This window comes from Tursiops truncatus, chromosome 3, assembly GCF_011762595.2.
Source record: "Tursiops truncatus isolate mTurTru1 chromosome 3, mTurTru1.mat.Y, whole genome shotgun sequence".
Lineage (NCBI taxonomy): Eukaryota > Metazoa > Chordata > Mammalia > Artiodactyla > Delphinidae > Tursiops > Tursiops truncatus.
This window is the reverse complement of record NC_047036.1, coordinates 54,836,151-54,849,119: the sequence shown is the minus strand read 5'-3', so window position 1 is coordinate 54,849,119 and position 12,969 is coordinate 54,836,151. Positions and strand designations below refer to the sequence as shown.

Genomic DNA, 12,969 nt, shown 5'->3' with positions numbered 1-12,969 from the left:
TACCCAGGTCCTCAGAGGAGCAGATGCCAAGATGGGATTAGATGTGTAAGTGATTTATTGGGGGGAATGCTTTAAGAGGAAAGGAGCAGGAGCTGGAGAAAGCAGGGAGACCCACCAGATGGTGATGCTGCTCTGACCTCTGCATAGGAGAAAGGAAAGAAAGGAAGGTCTTAGACTTCAGTGCAGTTCTAGGAAGTTTTATCAAGGCTCTCGGAATGGTATGCCTTACAATTGGTATCCTTATCACTAAGGATACTGCCTTAGCATCCCTGCTGCTTCAGTCTTTGGTCTGGGAGCAGCCAATGGAAAGCCTGATCTTGGCTCAAATGTGATGGTAGATTCCAGTGTGCAGCAGCTGGTGCAGTTGTTTGCACTCCCTGCAGTAGGACATCTGAGAGGTGCATTTTCATGGCTTCCCCAATTGCAAACAGTAGCGCTCTTCCCTTAGGCGAGACCAGTGACTCATGAGTACGAAGATTCTCCGTAAGTTTTCTGCATCCCACAGTTGTCTGTATGGAGAAGCTGGAGAGGGGTGGCAGGGCTCGGCAGGGTAGCTGAGCCGGTTTAGTCCTCTCTCTTAAAGGCTGCCCCTCCTCTTGCTTTTTGTCTTTCACACGGTATCTTTTTGGTTTTTGTCACTGGCTTTGAGTTTGGTGGCCAATTATAGAAAAATGTGAAAAGTCCCTCTCATCTTATTACATCTTTCAATAAAAGACCAAATAAAAAGAAGTCCCTTATATATTTCTTAGGTGGTTTCATTATCCTTAATGAGAAAATTTTAAAATATTACTTCCAGTATAAAAAAGATATATTTTCTCTAAAGAAAAATAGAAAAATACCAAAAAGTAGAAAACAAATATTATACAGCAACCTACAGTCCTAAAATAACAAAAATTAATACTTAAAAATTTTATGTATTTCCTTTTAGACCTTTTTTTTCTTATACAATTTTGTATTCTGCTCTCCCCTCTTCCCAACAATGTGGCATAAACTTTAAAATTTTCCTTAAAAATAACTTCTATTGTGATCATAAAAGTAATACTGGTTTGTTTTGGAAAATTTGGTAATATGAACTCTGATTCTACAATTGAGCAATAACCACAATTGTATTTCTTTGCAGAAAATATATAAACAAACCTAAGATAATTCTACTTATATTGCATCTATTCTTTTAATTAACATATTATGAGCATGGTCTCATATTACTGACTAATCTTAAAGGTGCAATTTAAATAAATGCATAATTTTCTATAGTATAGTCCTGTTATATACTTAGATGTCTAATCATAAATAACTCTGTGACATGCCTATTTCTCCACCTTTTAAATTATTTTCTTAGGGTAGAAGCCTGGAAGTAAGGTTATTAAGTCAAAGGTAACACATATTTTGAAGGATTTTGATAAGTATGTTGCCGAACTGCTTTTCAGAAATGTACTAATTAACATTTCCATCACAGTGAAAGAGGTAATTCTCTTTTCTTAGACTGCCCCTTCTTATCTTAGTCTCAACTCACTGGTAGTTGCTCTCATGTATCCCACTTCCTTTATTAGTGTGAGGATGTCCTGAACTTGCTTCAGGGGAGATGTTTTTCTGTGAGAAGACATGAAATTTAGCTTTTCTTACCGTCTTTAGTGTCACCACTAGCAATTGCTTTTGATACTTCTTTAATTCAGTTTCTCCTCCCTAAGTTTAGAAGCTCCCAATAAGCACATCAATTTTCCTTTGCATCCCTAGAACATAGAGACACAAATAAACCTGTGTCTGGCTTGCTCTAATCATAGGAGCCTTTTCGGATTTTGTTACTTGTAGTTTTCCTGATTTTTCAGATGAAATCTTTCTGTCTTGTCCTTCATTGATAACCCCTGGCTACTTTGTTCCAGCCACTGACTTCTTTAAAGGCTGGTTCTGACACAGAATTTAAAGTGACAGTATTCCTTCTAACACAGTAGAAAATTGAATAGAAAATTGACTAACTTCATTACGTTCATAGTTGCAAAATGTCTGGCTAGACTCACAGGTTTAGTTTCTGACCACGGAGTAGAATTTTCCCCTGTGAGAAACTGGCTCATGTATTGCACAAGCTTTGGACTCATTGGCGTCTACTTTAACCAACAGGAAGCACTAGCTTTGCCTGGAAAAGACTTAGGGACACATTCACGGTTTTCTGTGAGATTTGGTCCTGCCCCTAGGATTTCCAGACTTGGGTCAGTGAATCATGGTGGGGGTGACAGTGGAAACTCTTGTGACTAAGGGACAGACTTTGTGTGTAAGAGCCTGATTCAACCTCTGCTGAAGTCTGATGGCCATCGAGATAGGCTCTGCCAGTCTACCAGGGCCACAGAGCCAGAGCTCTTGAGTCAGGACCGAACTTCTCTGTGATGTCAAGTCTTTTGTTTTTCCACAGGCCTTCATATCTCTCCACAAGGCATGTGGGAAAACAGTTTGTTGAAGATTTTAATCTCAAATTTGCTATGAGTCTGATACCCGAAGCTGAGAATGCATTGCACTGTACTATGATTGGCAGTGTAATGCTTCAGATCTTTAGAACTGAGGCCACAGATCTCATTTTGGGAGGCAGACTCATCATGCCCATAGCCGTAGTCATGTGAATCTCACACCGCGTGGGCAGCCCAGAGAGGACCATGGCAGGGGTGGGTGAATGCTCTAGGATCTACCCCTCTGATAGTCCATAGGGTGGGCTCTCTTCCCCATCTGTTCTCTTGTGAGTACCAGACCCACACAGCTGGTCTCAGACATGGTCACATCCATGTTGATACAAGAATATGTTTGAGTAAGCAATCTGTAGTTTGGAGATTTAATGAAGCCCATGAAACTTCTAGCTTTAGCTCCTTGCGCCAAGGCTTTCCATGTGTTCAGTGTGTTAAAAAGACCTTGCACCTGTGGCATGGCTGTAATGCCATCTGGGAAAAAGTTCCAGAGCCCAGCTAGACCATATTCTTTTTTTGCTTACATCAACCTGACTAGAGAAGAAGATGGTGAAAGCAAACTTCTTTCTTTTGCTCAAAGAACAAGGATAGATTTGGATCTAATGTTTGCTAAATAAGAAGTAAGGGAAAAGGATTAGGGCAAGGGGCTAGGAGGTCTTGAGTCAGGGTTCTTAGTTCTTCTACTGCTGTTTTGAGCCTACTCTCTGCACAAGTCAATAACAGGCAAAGCAATGGGAAGATTAACTAAGGGCCCAGAAAAATCCCAGCAGTGTACATAGCCGAAAGGGACTATTTAGTTTCAAGACTGAAACAATTATTATTTTCAATTTCTCTACTCCCCTCCCTTCTCCTTTTTCCTAGTAAATGCAGGATAAAACTCACTTCAAAATCACCTGAATAAACACCAGTATTATACTCTCTGGTGAAGCAAGACTGTGGGTAGTTGGATTGGAATTAGAAACAAAATGAGTCTAATAGGAGAGGAAAAAAGAAGAAGTTGAAATTTGGAATAAGGCACAGTTTGGATCAGCGTATAATGCTCTGGTGGGTAATAGATTGGATAATACAGAAAAGAGGACAGAGGGAGAGAAAGAAAATGTTTAAAAATAAATTAATTGCAGCCACATACAGATCCTTCAGCAAAACTAGAAGCAGCCTGAACCAACACAGCATAACACAACTCTAAATTAATAGACTATATGCAACTTAATGGCTGTGAAAGCCGGGGAAGCAATACAATGGTGAGTCATTTAAAATGAAATGTATTGTTTTGTGTGTGGAACAGAGAAAGGAGAACAAAAGGACTGAAAGACTGAAATGAAAATAAAAGTTTAAATATGTAGATCCAGAGCCCAGAGGAGACTAGAAGCATTCCAAAGCAAGACAAAAGGAATAGTGAGAAATAAGAAGATTACGCTTAACAAAGAAATGATTTTTTTGTTTGCTTTACTTTAGGCTTCACAAAGGAACGTAAAAGACAAGTACCAGGAAAAGACATGATTCTCTGGAAGAAACAAGATGAAAACCAACATGACCAAATGAAAATAAAGAAGGTAAAGATCGTTTCTTGAACAATACCTTCATATCACCACAGCTGGGGAAAGTGGAAAGAGACAGAAAACTGGTAATTATTGCCAAGAGACTTAAACCATGCATTTAGGCAGTGATTATTTATTTTTAAATTTGCAAGTAATCTCATGGACACATTTTTGTTATAATAATTGTGATAATACAGTCAAAGAAAATGTCCCCATTGGCCCCACGCAAACCCACTTTTCTTCCCAAAGTGTTTATTAGAAAAAATGTAATAGAAATAACAAATCTAGATGGTTATCGTTTTCTCAATAAGAAAAATGTATGTTAGCTGGTTCTTGCTACTCCTCTTATGCTCATTTTGATCATCAGGCAACTTTGAGTACAAAAATTCTAGTATTTCTATTTCCCTTTTGATTTTTGTGGTGCTAAAATTGTTCTTGAAATTAAAATGTTCCACCCCCTCCCACTCTTCAAATCCCCATCTGTTCTCTTCTGAGCACAAGACCCACAGAGCTGGTCTCAGAAATGGTCACGTCCAGGCTGATATAAGAATATGTTCAAATAAGCAATCTATAGTTTGGAGAGTTAATTAATTCCACAAGACACCTAAAAAGTACCAGGTAGTATTTCTAAGAGATGGAGGGACAAAGATAAGAAATTTCTGGCATAATACTAGAGAAAACTCAAAATATTTTAATCCAGAAGAAGCTGGAATTGAAATGGTTAATGCGCACGCCTCAGAGTCATGCAGATCTGGGTTTGAATGCCAGCTCTGCCATCTATTATTTGTATGGTCTTTAGAAGTTGATGATATTAATTCTTAAGGTTTGTGTCATGCTTTGCCTTTTCATACCCCTTCACCGCCACCCCATCCTTTATGGTAACAGATTCTACCTCTCTGGCCACAGAGGTGGACACAAGATAGACCAATCACAATGTTTATCACTCCTGACCACAGTGATTGGCTCAGAGATGAACACATAATCTAATCTGGGCCAATTAGAGTCCTTTTCTGAGATTTTTTTTCTATCTGGAGCAAGAAGAGAAGAACTTTTTTTTCTTTTTTTAACCTGATGATGAGGCAGTAAGAATGTAATTTCAAAGGTATTTGCAGCCACTATTTCAGTGTTGTGGGAATAGAGAATAAAGCAATCAAAAATATTATTTTATTATGTTATTTGAATAGTAAAAATAGGTATACTGTACATATATTGTATGTACATTATATATGTATTCGGTTTTTTTTTTTTGGCTGCACTGTGTGGCATGCGGGATCTTAGTTACCTGACCAGGGATTGAACCTGTGCCCCCTGCAGTGGAAGTGCAGTGCAGAGTCTTAACCACTGGACCACCAGGGAAGTCCCTGTATTATATAAACATAATCCAATTCTCTTGGCTCATTTTAGGTGTAATTACAGTCCTGAGTTTTGTGTTTAGCACAAGTATGTATATGTGTGTGTGTGTGTGTGTGTGTGTGTGTGTGTACATACTTTTTTTTGTGTTTAGCACAAGTATACATATACCTAAACAATTTATTATTCAGTTTCGTTTAAACTTTATAAAATGATGATAAATGATGTATGTTTCCGTCATTCTACTAGATGGGCAAAAATTAAGAAGTCTGACAATTTCAGGTTGTTGGTAGAGTTTGAAGTAATGGGAACTCATATATCTCCCCTAGGAATATAAACTGGCACAACCTGGCATTATCTTGTGGAGCTGAATATGAACGTAGTCTAAATCCTGCAATCACATCTAGGTATATACTCTAGAGAAACATTTGCACATGTGTTCCAACAGACAGGTATGATGACTTACAGAACCTCCATACATAACAGAAAACAAAAAAGGAAGTCAACCAAATGGCCATTTATGGGAGACTAGGTGAATGCCTCGTGGTACCTTCACGTGGCAGAATAGCGTGCAAGGGTGAATACGAATGAACCGCAGGTGCGTGCAACAACACGGATGGATCTTAGAAGAAATACTGAGTGTGAGTCAAACCATTTTAAGGAGACAGTTGGGTTCTGTGAAGAGTTCTGTAGCTGTCCTCCTAGTCCCCAGTTAGACAACTGGTCTTGACATCCTATTTTTGGGCTGTGGTAGGAGCGGGCAGCAGAGGCTCGGATGGGCAGAAGTCATGGTGGTTCTGCGCCACCACACTGGTCACCCCAGGGGAGGAACATAGTGGAGAGGGGCAGCGTCTACCTTGGTGGTGAGGTGCAGGGTCACCGTTTGCCTGAGCATCTCGATTCCTGAGTGGAGTTGCTTCAGGGACCAAGAAGTAGACACTGAGGAATCTTTCCTCTGCTCAGGGTCAAAAACCTGTGACAAGCTCTTTGCAGGTCTTATCCGACTGGTCTCTAAGGCCTGACCCAACAGGCCTTTAATTACTGATGGACTACCATTGATGACATCTTTGGGATGAGTTTCTGACAGCTTCTGGTTTGATCTCCAGCTGCTGGTTCCTCCACTTGGGGCTTGTGTATTAGTTAACTCGTGATTTTGGCCATCTCCCAAGAAGATGGTGTAAACAACCTCTCCTTTTGAGATCTTAGGTGCTATACAAAGGCAGCTTATCATTTCTTGCCTCTATATATTATTTCATCGAGAATCATTGTTTTACATTTTAGCGTCTCTAAAAATAAAAATGTATCTTACAGTTGACAGCTTCTTAACAATGATAAAAGGTAGCAGTTTTTTCTTTGTTGATGATACATAAAATGGAGGTGTGTCTCACAATCAACGGAATCTTAGACTTGATTAAATAGGATATGCTTACCTAATACAGATAATCTACTTTTGTTCTTTTTCCAACAATTATTTTCATACATAATGATCTGCACACATAAGCAATATTCACTCAACACTCTGGAATAGAATGGAGTCATATGTATAGTTTTGTAGCAGTTGGTGGAGGGGAGGAAGGAAGATCTTTGCTATTCTCTCTTTGCAAAGAAGATCTTTGCAATTATCAGCAACCAGGAAGAGGCATTGTAAAATGAGAGAAAGGCGGGGGCGGGGGGGGGGGAGAGACAGAGAGAGACAGAGGAGAGAGAAACAGAGAGAGGCAGAGAGAGACAGAGAGAGAGAGAACAGAGAGAGAGAGAGAGAGAGAGAGAGAGACAGAGAGAGAGAGAGAGAGAGGAGAGAGAGAGAGAGGAGAGAGAGACAGAGAGACAGAAAGAGAGAGAGAGAGAGACAGAGAGAGACAGAGAGAGAGAGAGAAGCTTCCTTGATTTCTGATCACTTTCCAGTCCCTCTGGCAGCCTGATTATATGTCTTGCCCTGGGTTTCTTGAGTTGTTATAATAAATCCCCTTTTTCTTGGTTTAAGCAAGTTTCTATTTCCCACAACCTAAGGATCTCTAATTAAGACAAGTGCTCAGCAAGATACCCAATATTTAATGAATGCTCTGTAAGTGCTTATTGTTTTATTATTGTATTAAGGGATTTATTGAGGTTCACCGAAAGTACTTCGAGAATAGAAAGGAAAAGAGAAAAAAGTTGATTATTTGGTCCCCAGTTGGCTGCTTGGGGAGGGTCTTTAAGAAGGGTGGGTGATACTTGACAAGTGGAGGTAGGAAGCCAAAGGCTTCGGTGCAGAAGGATGCTCAGCAAAGGCGAGGGGAGGGTTTGGGAGCTGGGATAACGTGAGTCTCCGGGCGTAGGCTGAGCCTGGTTTGGAAGGACCTTATTATATATCACGTGATGGGATTTTTGCTCTATCCTGAAAGGCTTGCAGAGGAAGCAGGAGGCACCAGAAGATGACTTAAAAAAGAAAAAAATAAATAAAGGCAATCACATAAGAAATTGCTTAAACATACCACTCTGACACAAATGTGCAAGAGGAAGTGGAGAGGAATGGAACTGTATTGAGAGGCTGTTGCAGTCTGGGTGAGAAGAAATGAAAGGGAAGCGAGGCATCAACACCCCCCTCCCGTGTGACATTAAATAGTGCACGCGGAAGAGTGGACTTGTCCCTGGTCTGTGCAAGCAGTCTCCTGCTGACAATCAGAGTGACTGATAGGTGTCCCACCAGCTCGCTCTCTTCATGCAGGAGCTGTTACATTTATGCGCCTGCTCCACTAGCAGCCAGGCTGGCTAGCTGTGCCCTTTGACTCCTTTCCTCAACCCTCCACGTATTTGCCTGCCACCTGGTCTTCTCCTGTTTCCTCCCCGCTCCCAGGCTCTTCAAACGGTAGATGTTCCATTTCTTCTTGGTAGCTCTGCACATTGATTTAGACCATTTCAGACATTCTGTGTGTTTGTGCCTGAGCAGCGCACCCCTCCCCCACCTCACGCAACAGAGAGTAATTTGAAAAGAGCCTAAAACTAACAATTTACACAGGCTGAGTTGGGACCTTTTTTCCTTTACTATGGCATTTTGACAACAAGAAAAATGACACTGGCAGAGCACTTATTGATTCACAAAAGACCTTCCCTGTGAATTGGGATACCTGTGCACTCTAGACAAATCTATGTCTATTTGGGGGGTAAAAAGCTATGGTGTTATAGATGTTGTCAATGAACTTGACCTAAAGAGAGATTCTGTTTTCCCAGTGGTTAGTGCAGAAGAAATCCATACACATATTTGGCTCAATAGATATTCTTATAAATTATATGGAGGATGATATTTTTACGTTTGGGGGAATAATTCTTATACAGTGGAAGTAAGGGAAAAATAAATTGGGAATATACTGCTCAGTCCTGGCCATGTGGTCATTTTAATGATGCTGTAAAAACAGAGATGGAGCAAGACAGTGTTTCTTTATGAGGATGGGCTGACTACTTAACCCTCTTAGTCTGGAAAGATGAAGGTAGAGTGGGCTGTGATAAAAAATTTACAGTCATGAAGGGAGTGAATCAGGTGAGTAACAGCTCGGAAAAATAAGAGTAAGAAACATACTGAAGGTAGTTTGAAGACAAAAGAAAATGCAGCTTTACATGTTTATAGTAAAGTCATGATTCATTATTCCAAGAAGCAGTTAGGTCAAGATATGATGGGATTTAAGCAAAGGTTTAGATAAACTCAAGGATGCAAAGTCGACAGTGGGTATACTTAAGAAATATGCCCACATTTTTGGTTTTAAGTTACAAAAATAACATGTTCATTGGAGAAGAATTAGAAACATCATATAAGCAAAATTTTTAAAAATTAAAAAATCTGTAATCTCTTAGAGATAATAACTATTGATATTTTGCTGTATAAATACTTTATTTTTCTATTTGTTTATTTAATTTACCCAAATGGGCTCAAACTAAACATATTGCAGTTTTTTTCAACATAATATTTTGTGACGATCTTTCCATGTCAGTAACTTTATAGCTACACAAACGTTTCGAAGTACAAGGTGTTGCTTTGGATGGATTTACTATAATTATCTTAACCAATTCCATATTGCTAAATGTATTCTGAGATTTCCTACATGTTTATCTTCTAGGTGTATGATACTTTTGTCAACTTAAAAATGTCCTATTGGATTTTAAATGCAATTGCATTGAGTTTACAGATAAATTTTGTGGGAATCTTTACGGTATTGGGTAATTTTATCTGGAAACACAATATATCTTTCTTTTTTTTTTTTTTTTTTTTTTTTCGGTACGCGGGCCTCTCACTGTTGTGGCCTCTCCTGTTGCGGAGCACAGGCTCCGGACGCGCAGGCTCAGCGTTCATGGCTCACGGGCCCAGCCGCTCCGCGGCATGTGGGATCTTCCCAGACCGGGGCACAAACCTGCGTCCCCCGCATCGGCAGGCGGACCCTCAACCACTGCGCCACGAGGGAAGCCCGAGTTGTCACATTTCTTACGTCTTATCTGGCTTGAAAAAGCAATGATCCCAGACATGGAAGCTGCAAGGTGCCCGATGACCTAACCATAGAAGTTTCAGAGTGTCACTTCTGCTGGAGTTTATTGGTCAAGCCAGTTGCTGAGGTCAGTTCAGATTCAAGTGGAAGGGAATTAGACTCCACCTTCCAATGGGAGGAATAGCAAAGAATTTGGAATCATCTTTAATGGCTTATTATTTTTAAAATTGTTGCTGGTGTGATTTGCTAAAATTTCTCAATATATTTGTGCAAACATTCCTAAATTATGTTGGTCTAGAGATTTCTGTGCTGTATTTACCAGGCTTTTGGTAACAGAGTTATGACATTTGGTTTTTAAAATTGAATTGGAAAATTTTTATCTTTTTCGTAGTCTAACACATTAAATAGCATTAGAATTTCTTGCTTTTTTAAAAATAATTAATTAATTTATTTATTTTTGGCTGTATTGGGTCTTTGTTGCTGCATGCGGGCTTTCCCTAGTTGCAGCGAGCGGGGGCTACTCTTTGTTGTGGTGTGTGGGCTTCTCACTGTGGTGGCTTCTCTTGTGGAGCATGGACTCTAGGCACGCGGGCTTCAGTAGTTGTGGCTCGTAGGCTCAGTAGTTGTGGCGCATGGGTTCAGTTTCTCCGCGGCATGTGGTATCTTCCTGGATCAGGGCTCGAACCCGTGTCCCCTGCATTGGCAGGTGGATTCCTAACCACTGCACTACCAGGGAAGTCCAGAATTTCTTGCTTCTTGAAGATTTATAAAACCTCCCAGGCCAAATGTCCTTTATAATTTGACAATTCTTTTTTTTTTTTTTTTGCGGTACGCGGGCCTCTCACCGTTGTGGCCTCTCCCGTTGCGGAGCACAGGCTCCAGACGCGCAGGCTCAGCGGCCATGGCCCACGGGCCCAGCCGCTCCATGGCATGTGGGATCTTCCCAGACCAGGGCACGAACCCGTGTCCCCTGCATCGGCAGGCGGACTCCCAACCACTGTGCCACCAGGGAAGCCCCTATAATTTGACAATTATTTGATGGTATTTTTATTATAGTATCTTTGATCTTATTTATATTTCTTACTTCTTCTTGAGTCAATTTTGTTATTTTATATTTTCCTAGTAAAAGAAGTCACAACAATTTTTGACAAGTATTTGTCACAACTTTTGCTGTTTTCCAGGACTGATATAGATGTCTTCCCCTTCATTTTAATTTCTTTTGTCTATTTCATTGGGAATGTAGGAAGGAAGGGAAGTTTTTTTGATTTGCCAAACTTTAATACAGAGATGTAATGCTCTAATTGTCACAGCTGTGTTGTAAGGTACTGCACACTATTTATACCTTATGTCATTTAATAGGAATGAATACCCTGTGAGATAACAAAAATTACTCGTTTTATACAAATGACTTTATGTTTTACAACACAAGTCACCTACTGTAAGTTCATTACAAAGAATTATTAATTTAAGTTCAGTCATCAAATACTCTTTGTTGAATCAGATGGAAAGCAGGAATTACATCTATAATGTGTTTCATGTCATCAGTTGTGACTTTTGTCCCTCATGCTGATTAATTCATTAAGCATATTTAGTTATATCTACCAGTCTCCCAAGAGAGATGGTGAGGTCCATGAAAAATAGACCATATTTAAGTTGCTAACAGAATCTTTAAGTACATAATAGTAACCAGGAGATAGAAAATGTTTAATATTTGATATAAATGTCCAATTGGATTAAAAAAATGTTTTTTATTGGGGTATAGTTGTTTTACAATGTTGTGTTAGTTTCTACTGTACAGCAACGTGGAGTTCCCTGTGCTATACATCAGGTTCTCATTAGTTATCTATTTTATACATATTAGTGTATGTATGTTACTTGCAGTCTCCCATTTCATTCCATCCCCTCTTTGCCTGCTTGGTGTGCATATGTTCGTTCTCTACATCTGTGTCTCTGTTTCTGTCTTGCAAACCAGTTCATCTGTACCTTTTTTCTAGATTCCACAAATATGCATGAATGTACGATATTTGTTTTTCTCTTTCTGACTTATTTCACTCTGTATGACAGTCTCTGTCTCCATCCATGTCTCTACAAATGACCCAATTTCGTTCCTTTTTATGGCTGAGTAATATTCCATCATATATAAAAACATGGACCACTTCACAAATTTGCGTGTCATCCTTGTGCAGGGGCCTTGCTAATCTCTGTATCGTTCCAATTTTAGCACGTGTGCTGCCGAAGTGAGTGCAAGGAAGGCAATTTAATGCATGGGTTCAAATTGGCATCTTATGAATGTTCTTATAGTCCTTTTTCTGAGGTAGAACTATCTTAGAATATGTCCATAGTGTTGTTATAAGTAAAGCTTTAAGCAGAATGATCCAGAAATCTGTTTTTTGTGGCATTTAAACTTTGTGTTTTGAACTAAAGCTAAGTGGGAGCTAAAGATTATTTTATACTGTGCTCATAGAGGTGCCAATACTGTCCCTACTAAATGAGGGCTTCATCAAGATATGTCAGCTCACAGAGGAGAGAAGGAAGGTGAATCTTAAATTACAGAACTCAGATATCTGACTACTGATCGTCAAGATCAATAAGAAGACAGTGAGGACCCCATGAATTGTAGGATAATTGCTGGTTAATTTTCATTAACAGGCTTCCAAGTGAGTCTGTGTGGTGTGTGTATGTGCCTTGTGCGAAGTTCAGAAAGTCCTTTTGGGAAGGACGATGAGATAATGGGGAAGGCAAGCAATGTAGTATGCTGAGAGAAGAGAAGCCAGTAACTCGCCGTTGGCACAGGCTCACTCTTAGCCTAAGTTTCCCAATTCTGGGAACAGTTTCTAATAGGCAAATATGGTCTATATCACTAATGACAAGGGGAGATACTAGAACTCTGGATACTTCAGATGGAAGCACATGGATGGGTGGCTCACTCATCTTGAAAACTTTGAATTTGTGCTGCAAGGAGAGGTTGCAGAAAGCATCTCTCCTGGTAAAGCATCTCACTATTTAGAAAGTAAATTTTACTTAAAAGGAAGCTATGGGTAGACCGTGCAAAATGAGACCCAGAAATAATTGGAAAGGCGGCAGAGGGAAAATGAGAGAGTTTGAATAAATCCTGAAAGCCCAAAGGCTGAGAATACCAAGATAATTTAAAAATACAGGGAAGATTTGAAAATACATGTA

The 12,969-nt window shown here is 39.8% G+C and overlaps 1 non-coding gene across 1 annotated transcript; it reads right to left on the bottom strand.

Moving 5' to 3' along the window:
* Nucleotides 1-11,930: 11,930 nt before the first annotated feature.
* Nucleotides 11,931-12,034, bottom strand: LOC117311971 (U6 spliceosomal RNA). The gene has a single exon (XR_004526160.1). It is a non-coding gene; the product is annotated as a U6 spliceosomal RNA (small nuclear RNA).
* Nucleotides 12,035-12,969: the final 935 nt, after the last annotated feature.